Source organism: Ambystoma mexicanum, unplaced genomic scaffold, assembly GCF_040938575.1.
Source record: "Ambystoma mexicanum isolate Mex_15411 unplaced genomic scaffold, UKY_AmexF1_1 Mex_scaf34, whole genome shotgun sequence".
NCBI lineage: Eukaryota > Metazoa > Chordata > Amphibia > Caudata > Ambystomatidae > Ambystoma > Ambystoma mexicanum.
Genome location: NW_027182449.1, coordinates 18,701 through 28,279, shown reverse-complemented (window position 1 = coordinate 28,279; position 9,579 = coordinate 18,701). Strand labels below are relative to the sequence as shown.

Genomic DNA, 9,579 nt, shown 5'->3' with positions numbered 1-9,579 from the left:
ATGTTGGTTGAAGCCCTTACCTTCTCTGGCTGGCGGCCTACAAGACCAGGAAAGAAGCAGGCCCAGTAACAGCAGCTGAGGCCCCCAGCCCAGCCACGCCTAGGCAGGCATCAGCGGAAGGCTGACTCTCTACCCCAGTGCTGCTCCAAGTTGGTTTGGCAAAAGTTTGCAAAGAAGCTGCCCGTAAATTCACCTCAAGCCACACTAGCACTCACCCAGGCGTCAGTTCCTTACAAAAATAGAAAGAATCTCTAAAAAAGAAGAAATAAACACACACACAATTTTCCTGCTTCTATCCCCTCGACTCCTTGGAAGGCGGAGGGCAACCTTCGCCGCTGGTGGCCTTCACATGCAGGAAAGAAGCACACCCAGGAACAGCAGCTGAGGCTCCCAGCCCAGGCAGGCTTCAGCTGAAGGCCGACTTGGGAAGCACTGAGGCCAGACCCTGGGCTCCTGGGTCCCTCGGTTGAAGGCTCGAGGCCAGACCCCTTGGCTCCTGTGTCCCTTGGCTGAAGGCTCGACCAGTGCTCGACCAGGCTCGATCAGGCGAGATATTAGGTAGCATGGGGCCCAGCTGGGACTTCTAGGAAGCTTAGGGTGACGGCCGCTTCTGCCCCATCATCCAGAGGCCTGGCTATGGAGAGGCATGATGTGGCCTCCCTCCCTTCCTGCCTCTTGTAGGCACTTCTCCCCCGTGAGCACTTCCCGCTCCAAGTGTCCCCTTGTCTCCCAGGGTGCACTCTTCCTCTAGAGCCCACATATGCAGATGAGGCCCATCCACTTGCCTCCCCTAGCTGTAGGGGGCCTTGCGCGTCCACTGGAGAGAAAACGGGGAGACGCTGGAGGTGCTTTGCCAGGGACACGAGTGGCCCTTTCTGGCTGCATCCACCCACCCGAGGCGGCGAGCTGCTGCCCTGGCTTCAGTCTCCTGCTGCTCCAAGTTAGTTTGGCGACAACGTGTCCGCCTCTGACGGGGCTCTGCATTGGAGCGAGGGCTGCTGTCTGCCCCTGTGCCTTTTTCACGCGCCGTGTTTGTTAAAATTAAAAGCGGAATGGAGGAAAAATGTAGTTCAAGACGGGGAAGACGAACGCCGCCTATCGGGCACAGAGTAGCAAAATGCCTACAGCACCTGGTATTCCCAGGCGGTCTCCCATCCAAGTACTAACCAGGCCCGACCCTGCTTAGCTTCCGAGATCGGACGAGATCGGGCGCATTCAGGGTGGTATGGCCGTAGGTGAAGAGTGCGCCGATTCCGAGCCTCTTGTGCTGTGTCGGCTCCTCCGACGTCCACTGCCCTCTTGCAAGGCTGAACGCTGTCCTCTGCAGTGTGCTTCTGCCCTTCTTTTTGCCTCAAGCTCAGGAGCCACAGCTGCCAGCTTGGAAAAGCAACGAGCGGCTCCATGCACCCACTTTTGAAATACCCACTTGCCTACTCATGTTTGCAAAGAAAGTGTCTGTAAATTCAGGCCAAGCCACACTTGCACTCACTCACCCAAGCATCCGTTCCTTACAAAACTTTAAAAAAAAACTCGGAAAGAAAGATGGAAATAAACACACACACAATTTTCCTGCTGGGGTCTCCTCGACTCTTTGGAAGGCAGAGGGCGATGTTGGTTGAGGCCTTACCTTCTCGGGCTGGCGGCCTACAAGTCCAGGAAAGAAGCAGGCCCAGTAACAGCAGCTGAGGCCCCCAGCCCAGCCCAGCCCAGCCCAGGCAGGCATCAGCTTAAGGCTGACTCTCTACCCCACTGCTGCCCCAAATTGGTTTGGCAAAAGTTTGCAAAGAAGATGCCTGTAAATTTAACTCACGCCACACTAGCACTCACCCAGGCGTCGGTTCCTTACAAAAATAGAAAGCACCTCTAAAAAAGAAGAAATAAACACACACACAATTTTCCTGCTGGGGTCTCCTCGACTCTTTGAAAGGCAGAGGGCGATGTTGGTTGAGGCCCTTACCTTCTCCGGCTGGTGGCCTACAAGTCCAGGAAAGAAGCATGCCCAGTAACAGCAGCTGAGGCCCCCAGACCAGCCCAGCCCAGCCCAGGCAGCCATCAGCTGAAGGCTGACTCTCTACCCCAGTGCTGGTCCAAGTTGGTTTGGCAAAAGTTTGCAAAGAAGATGCCTGTAAATGTAACTCACGCCACACTAGCACTCACCCAGGCGTCGGTTCCTTACAAAAATAGAAAGCACCTCTAAAAAAAGAAGAAATAAACACACACACAATTTTCCTGCTGCGGTCTCCTCGACTCTTTGGAAGGCAGAGGGCGATGTTGGTTGAAGCCCTTACCTTCTCTGGCTGGCGGCCTACAAGACCAGGAAAGAAGCAGGCCCAGTAACAGCAGCTGAGGCCCCCAGCCCAGCCACGCCTAGGCAGGCATCAGCGGAAGGCTGACTCTCTACCCCAGTGCTGCTCCAAGTTGGTTTGGCAAAAGTTTGCAAAGAAGCTGCCCGTAAATTCACCTCAAGCCACACTAGCACTCACCCAGTCGTCAGTTCCTTACAAAAATAGAAAGAATCTCTAAAAAAGAAGAAATAAACACACACACAATTTTCCTGCTTCTATTCCCTCGACTCTTTGGAAGGCAGAGGGCGATGTTGGTTGAGGCCTTACCTTCTCGGGCTGGCGGCCTACAAGTCCAGGAAAGAAGCAGGCCCAGTAACAGCAGCTGAGGCCCCCAGCCCAGCCCAGCCCAGGCAGGCATCAGCTTAAGGCTGACTCTCTACCCCACTGCTGCCCCAAATTGGTTTGGCAAAAGTTTGCAAAGAAGATGCCTGTAAATTTAACTCACGCCACACTAGCACTCACCCAGGCGTCGGTTCCTTACAAAAATAGAAAGCACCTCTAAAAAAGAAGAAATAAACACACACACAATTTTCCTGCTGCGGTCTCCTCGACTCTTTGGAAGGCAGAGGGCGATGTTGGTTGAAGCCCTTACCTTCTCTGGCTGGCGGCCTACAAGACCAGGAAAGAAGCAGGCCCAGTAACAGCAGCTGAGGCCCCCAGCCCAGCCACGCCTAGGCAGGCATCAGCGGAAGGCTGACTCTCTACCCCAGTGCTGCTCCAAGTTGGTTTGGCAAAAGTTTGCAAAGAAGCTGCCCGTAAATTCACCTCAAGCCACACTAGCACTCACCCAGTCGTCAGTTCCTTACAAAAATAGAAAGAATCTCTAAAAAAGAAGAAATAAACACACACACAATTTTCCTGCTTCTATCCCCTCGACTCTTTGGAAGGCAGAGGGCGATGTTGGTTGAGGCCTTACCTTCTCGGGCTGGCGGCCTACAAGTCCAGGAAAGAAGCAGGCCCAGTAACAGCAGCTGAGGCCCCCAGACCAGCCCAGCCCAGGCAGGCATCAGCTTAAGGCTGACTCTCTACCCCACTGCTGCCCCAAATTGGTTTGGCAAAAGTTTGCAAAGAAGATGCCTGTAAATTTAACTCACGCCACACTAGCACTCACCCAGGCGTCGGTTCCTTACAAAAATAGAAAGCACCTCTAAAAAAGAAGAAATAAACACACACACAATTTTCCTGCTGGGGTCTCCTCGACTCTTTGAAAGGCAGAGGGCGATGTTGGTTGAGGCCCTTACCTTCTCCGGCTGGTGGCCTACAAGTCCAGGAAAGAAGCATGCCCAGTAACAGCAGCTGAGGCCCCCAGACCAGCCCAGCCCAGCCCAGGCAGCCATCAGCTGAAGGCTGACTCTCTACCCCAGTGCTGGTCCAAGTTGGTTTGGCAAAATTTTGCAAAGAAGATGCCTGTAAATGTAACTCACGCCACACTAGCACTCACCCAGGCGTCGGTTCCTTACAAAAATAGAAAGCACCTCTAAAAAAAGAAGAAATAAACACACACACAATTTTCCTGCTTCTATTCCCTCGACTCTTTGGAAGGCAGAGGGCGATGTTGGTTGAGGCCTTACCTTCTCGGGCTGGCGGCCTACAAGTCCAGGAAAGAAGCAGGCCCAGTAACAGCAGCTGAGGCCCCCAGCCCAGCCCAGCCCAGGCAGCCATCAGCTGAAGGCTGACTCTCTACCCCAGTGCTGGTCCAAGTTGGTTTGGCAAAATTTTGCAAAGAAGATGCCTGTAAATGTAACTCACGCCACACTAGCACTCACCCAGGCGTCGGTTCCTTACAAAAATAGAAAGCACCTCTAAAAAAAGAAGAAATAAACACACACACAATTTTCCTGCTGCGGTCTCCTCGACTCTTTGGAAGGCAGAGGGCGATGTTGGTTGAAGCCCTTACCTTCTCTGGCTGGCGGCCTACAAGACCAGGAAAGAAGCAGGCCCAGTAACAGCAGCTGAGGCCCCCAGCCCAGCCACGCCTAGGCAGGCATCAGCGGAAGGCTGACTCTCTACCCCAGTGCTGCTCCAAGTTGGTTTGGCAAAAGTTTGCAAAGAAGCTGCCCGTAAATTCACCTCAAGCCACACTAGCACTCACCCAGGCGTCAGTTCCTTACAAAAATAGAAAGAATCTCTAAAAAAGAAGAAATAAACACACACACAATTTTCCTGCTTCTATTCCCTCGACTCTTTGGAAGGCAGAGGGCGATGTTGGTTGAGGCCTTACCTTCTCGGGCTGGCGGCCTACAAGTCCAGGAAAGAAGCAGGCCCAGTAACAGCAGCTGAGGCCCCCAGCCCAGCCCAGCCCAGGCAGCCATCAGCTGAAGGCTGACTCTCTACCCCAGTGCTGGTCCAAGTTGGTTTGGCAAAATTTTGCAAAGAAGATGCCTGTAAATGTAACTCACGCCACACTAGCACTCACCCAGGCGTCGGTTCCTTACAAAAATAGAAAGCACCTCTAAAAAAAGAAGAAATAAACACACACACAATTTTCCTGCTGCGGTCTCCTCGACTCTTTGGAAGGCAGAGGGCGATGTTGGTTGAAGCCCTTACCTTCTCTGGCTGGCGGCCTACAAGACCAGGAAAGAAGCAGGCCCAGTAACAGCAGCTGAGGCCCCCAGCCCAGCCACGCCTAGGCAGGCATCAGCGGAAGGCTGACTCTCTACCCCAGTGCTGCTCCAAGTTGGTTTGGCAAAAGTTTGCAAAGAAGCTGCCCGTAAATTCACCTCAAGCCACACTAGCACTCACCCAGGCGTCAGTTCCTTACAAAAATAGAAAGAATCTCTAAAAAAGAAGAAATAAACACACACACAATTTTCCTGCTTCTATTCCCTCGACTCTTTGGAAGGCAGAGGGCGATGTTGGTTGAGGCCTTACCTTCTCGGGCTGGCGGCCTACAAGTCCAGGAAAGAAGCAGGCCCAGTAACAGCAGCTGAGGCCCCCAGCCCAGCCCAGCCCAGGCAGCCATCAGCTGAAGGCTGACTCTCTACCCCAGTGCTGGTCCAAGTTGGTTTGGCAAAATTTTGCAAAGAAGATGCCTGTAAATGTAACTCACGCCACACTAGCACTCACCCAGGCGTCGGTTCCTTACAAAAATAGAAAGCACCTCTAAAAAAAGAAGAAATAAACACACACACAATTTTCCTGCTGCGGTCTCCTCGACTCTTTGGAAGGCAGAGGGCGATGTTGGTTGAAGCCCTTACCTTCTCTGGCTGGCGGCCTACAAGACCAGGAAAGAAGCAGGCCCAGTAACAGCAGCTGAGGCCCCCAGCCCAGCCACGCCTAGGCAGGCATCAGCGGAAGGCTGACTCTCTACCCCAGTGCTGCTCCAAGTTGGTTTGGCAAAAGTTTGCAAAGAAGCTGCCCGTAAATTCACCTCAAGCCACACTAGCACTCACCCAGGCGTCAGTTCCTTACAAAAATAGAAAGAATCTCTAAAAAAGAAGAAATAAACACACACACAATTTTCCTGCTTCTATCCCCTCGACTCCTTGGAAGGCGGAGGGCAACCTTCGCCGCTGGTGGCCTTCACATGCAGGAAAGAAGCACACCCAGGAACAGCAGCTGAGGCTCCCAGCCCAGGCAGGCTTCAGCTGAAGGCCGACTTGGGAAGCACTGAGGCCAGACCCTGGGCTCCTGGGTCCCTCGGTTGAAGGCTCGAGGCCAGACCCCTTGGCTCCTGTGTCCCTTGGCTGAAGGCTCGACCAGTGCTCGACCAGGCTCGATCAGGCGAGATATTAGGTAGCATGGGGCCCAGCTGGGACTTCTAGGAAGCTTAGGGTGACGGCCGCTTCTGCCCCATCATCCAGAGGCCTGGCTATGGAGAGGCATGATGTGGCCTCCCTCCCTTCCTGCCTCTTGTAGGCACTTCTCCCCCGTGAGCACTTCCCGCTCCAAGTGTCCCCTTGTCTCCCAGGGTGCACTCTTCCTCTAGAGCCCACATATGCAGATGAGGCCCATCCACTTGCCTCCCCTAGCTGTAGGGGGCCTTGCGCGTCCACTGGAGAGAAAACGGGGAGACGCTGGAGGTGCTTTGCCAGGGACACGAGTGGCCCTTTCTGGCTGCATCCACCCACCCGAGGCGGCGAGCTGCTGCCCTGGCTTCAGTCTCCTGCTGCTCCAAGTTAGTTTGGCGACAACGTGTCCGCCTCTGACGGGGCTCTGCATTGGAGCGAGGGCTGCTGTCTGCCCCTGTGCCTTTTTCACGCGCCGTGTTTGTTAAAATTAAAAGCGGAATGGAGGAAAAATGTAGTTCAAGACGGGGAAGACGAACGCCGCCTATCGGGCACAGAGTAGCAAAATGCCTACAGCACCTGGTATTCCCAGGCGGTCTCCCATCCAAGTACTAACCAGGCCCGACCCTGCTTAGCTTCCGAGATCGGACGAGATCGGGCGCATTCAGGGTGGTATGGCCGTAGGTGAAGAGTGCGCCGATTCCGAGCCTCTTGTGCTGTGTCGGCTCCTCCGACGTCCACTGCCCTCTTGCAAGGCTGAACGCTGTCCTCTGCAGTGTGCTTCTGCCCTTCTTTTTGCCTCAAGCTCAGGAGCCACAGCTGCCAGCTTGGAAAAGCAACGAGCGGCTCCATGCACCCACTTTTGAAATACCCACTTGCCTACTCATGTTTGCAAAGAAAGTGTCTGTAAATTCAGGCCAAGCCACACTTGCACTCACTCACCCAAGCATCCGTTCCTTACAAAACTTTAAAAAAAAACTCGGAAAGAAAGATGGAAATAAACACACACACAATTTTCCTGCTGGGGTCTCCTCGACTCTTTGGAAGGCAGAGGGCGATGTTGGTTGAGGCCTTACCTTCTCGGGCTGGCGGCCTACAAGTCCAGGAAAGAAGCAGGCCCAGTAACAGCAGCTGAGGCCCCCAGCCCAGCCCAGCCCAGCCCAGGCAGGCATCAGCTTAAGGCTGACTCTCTACCCCACTGCTGCCCCAAATTGGTTTGGCAAAAGTTTGCAAAGAAGATGCCTGTAAATTTAACTCACGCCACACTAGCACTCACCCAGGCGTCGGTTCCTTACAAAAATAGAAAGCACCTCTAAAAAAGAAGAAATAAACACACACATAATTTTCCTGCTGGGGTCTCCTCGACTCTTTGAAAGGCAGAGGGCGATGTTGGTTGAGGCCCTTACCTTCTCCGGCTGGTGGCCTACAAGTCCAGGAAAGAAGCATGCCCAGTAACAGCAGCTGAGGCCCCCAGACCAGCCCAGCCCAGCCCAGGCAGCCATCAGCTGAAGGCTGACTCTCTACCCCAGTGCTGGTCCAAGTTGGTTTGGCAAAAGTTTGCAAAGAAGATGCCTGTAAATGTAACTCACGCCACACTAGCACTCACCCAGGCGTCGGTTCCTTACAAAAATAGAAAGCACCTCTAAAAAAAGAAGAAATAAACACACACACAATTTTCCTGCTGCGGTCTCCTCGACTCTTTGGAAGGCAGAGGGCGATGTTGGTTGAAGCCCTTACCTTCTCTGGCTGGCGGCCTACAAGACCAGGAAAGAAGCAGGCCCAGTAACAGCAGCTGAGGCCCCCAGCCCAGCCACGCCTAGGCAGGCATCAGCGGAAGGCTGACTCTCTACCCCAGTGCTGCTCCAAGTTGGTTTGGCAAAAGTTTGCAAAGAAGCTGCCCGTAAATTCACCTCAAGCCACACTAGCACTCACCCAGGCGTCAGTTCCTTACAAAAATAGAAAGAATCTCTAAAAAAGAAGAAATAAACACACACACAATTTTCCTGCTTCTATCCCCTCGACTCCTTGGAAGGCGGAGGGCAACCTTCGCCGCTGGTGGCCTTCACATGCAGGAAAGAAGCACACCCAGGAACAGCAGCTGAGGCTCCCAGCCCAGGCAGGCTTCAGCTGAAGGCCGACTTGGGAAGCACTGAGGCCAGACCCTGGGCTCCTGGGTCCCTCGGTTGAAGGCTCGAGGCCAGACCCCTTGGCTCCTGTGTCCCTTGGCTGAAGGCTCGACCAGTGCTCGACCAGGCTCGATCAGGCGAGATATTAGGTAGCATGGGGCCCAGCTGGGACTTCTAGGAAGCTTAGGGTGACGGCCGCTTCTGCCCCATCATCCAGAGGCCTGGCTATGGAGAGGCATGATGTGGCCTCCCTCCCTTCCTGCCTCTTGTAGGCACTTCTCCCCCGTGAGCACTTCCCGCTCCAAGTGTCCCCTTGTCTCCCAGGGTGCACTCTTCCTCTAGAGCCCACATATGCAGATGAGGCCCATCCACTTGCCTCCCCTAGCTGTAGGGGGCCTTGCGCGTCCACTGGAGAGAAAACGGGGAGACGCTGGAGGTGCTTTGCCAGGGACACGAGTGGCCCTTTCTGGCTGCATCCACCCACCCGAGGCGGCGAGCTGCTGCCCTGGCTTCAGTCTCCTGCTGCTCCAAGTTAGTTTGGCGACAACGTGTCCGCCTCTGACGGGGCTCTGCATTGGAGCGAGGGCTGCTGTCTGCCCCTGTGCCTTTTTCACGCGCCGTGTTTGTTAAAATTAAAAGCGGAATGGAGGAAAAATGTAGTTCAAGACGGGGAAGACGAACGCCGCCTATCGGGCACAGAGTAGCAAAATGCCTACAGCACCTGGTATTCCCAGGCGGTCTCCCATCCAAGTACTAACCAGGCCCGACCCTGCTTAGCTTCCGAGATCGGACGAGATCGGGCGCATTCAGGGTGGTATGGCCGTAGGTGAAGAGTGCGCCGATTCCGAGCCTCTTGTGCTGTGTCGGCTCCTCCGACGTCCACTGCCCTCTTGCAAGGCTGAACGCTGTCCTCTGCAGTGTGCTTCTGCCCTTCTTTTTGCCTCAAGCTCAGGAGCCACAGCTGCCAGCTTGGAAAAGCAACGAGCGGCTCCATGCACCCACTTTTGAAATACCCACTTGCCTACTCATGTTTGCAAAGAAAGTGTCTGTAAATTCAGGCCAAGCCACACTTGCACTCACTCACCCAAGCATCCGTTCCTTACAAAACTTTAAAAAAAAACTCGGAAAGAAAGATGGAAATAAACACACACACAATTTTCCTGCTGGGGTCTCCTCGACTCTTTGGAAGGCAGAGGGCGATGTTGGTTGAGGCCTTACCTTCTCGGGCTGGCGGCCTACAAGTCCAGGAAAGAAGCAGGCCCAGTAACAGCAGCTGAGGCCCCCAGCCCAGCCCAGCCCAGCCCAGGCAGGCATCAGCTTAAGGCTGACTCTCTACCCCACTGCTGCCCCAAATTGGTTTGGCAAAAGTTTGCAAAGAAG

The 9,579-nt window shown here is 54.2% G+C and overlaps 3 non-coding genes across 3 annotated transcripts; all 3 read right to left on the bottom strand.

Annotated features, from left to right (window-relative positions):
• Positions 1-1,118: 1,118 nt before the first annotated feature.
• Positions 1,119-1,237, bottom strand: LOC138558931 (5S ribosomal RNA). The gene has a single exon (XR_011299049.1). It is a non-coding gene; the product is annotated as a 5S ribosomal RNA (ribosomal RNA).
• Positions 1,238-6,640: 5,403 nt separating this feature from the next.
• Positions 6,641-6,759, bottom strand: LOC138558930 (5S ribosomal RNA). The gene has a single exon (XR_011299048.1). It is a non-coding gene; the product is annotated as a 5S ribosomal RNA (ribosomal RNA).
• A 2,149-nt stretch (positions 6,760-8,908) lies between these two features.
• On the bottom strand, positions 8,909-9,027 carry LOC138558929 (5S ribosomal RNA). The gene has a single exon (XR_011299047.1). It is a non-coding gene; the product is annotated as a 5S ribosomal RNA (ribosomal RNA).
• Between the last annotated feature and the right edge of the window lie 552 nt (positions 9,028-9,579).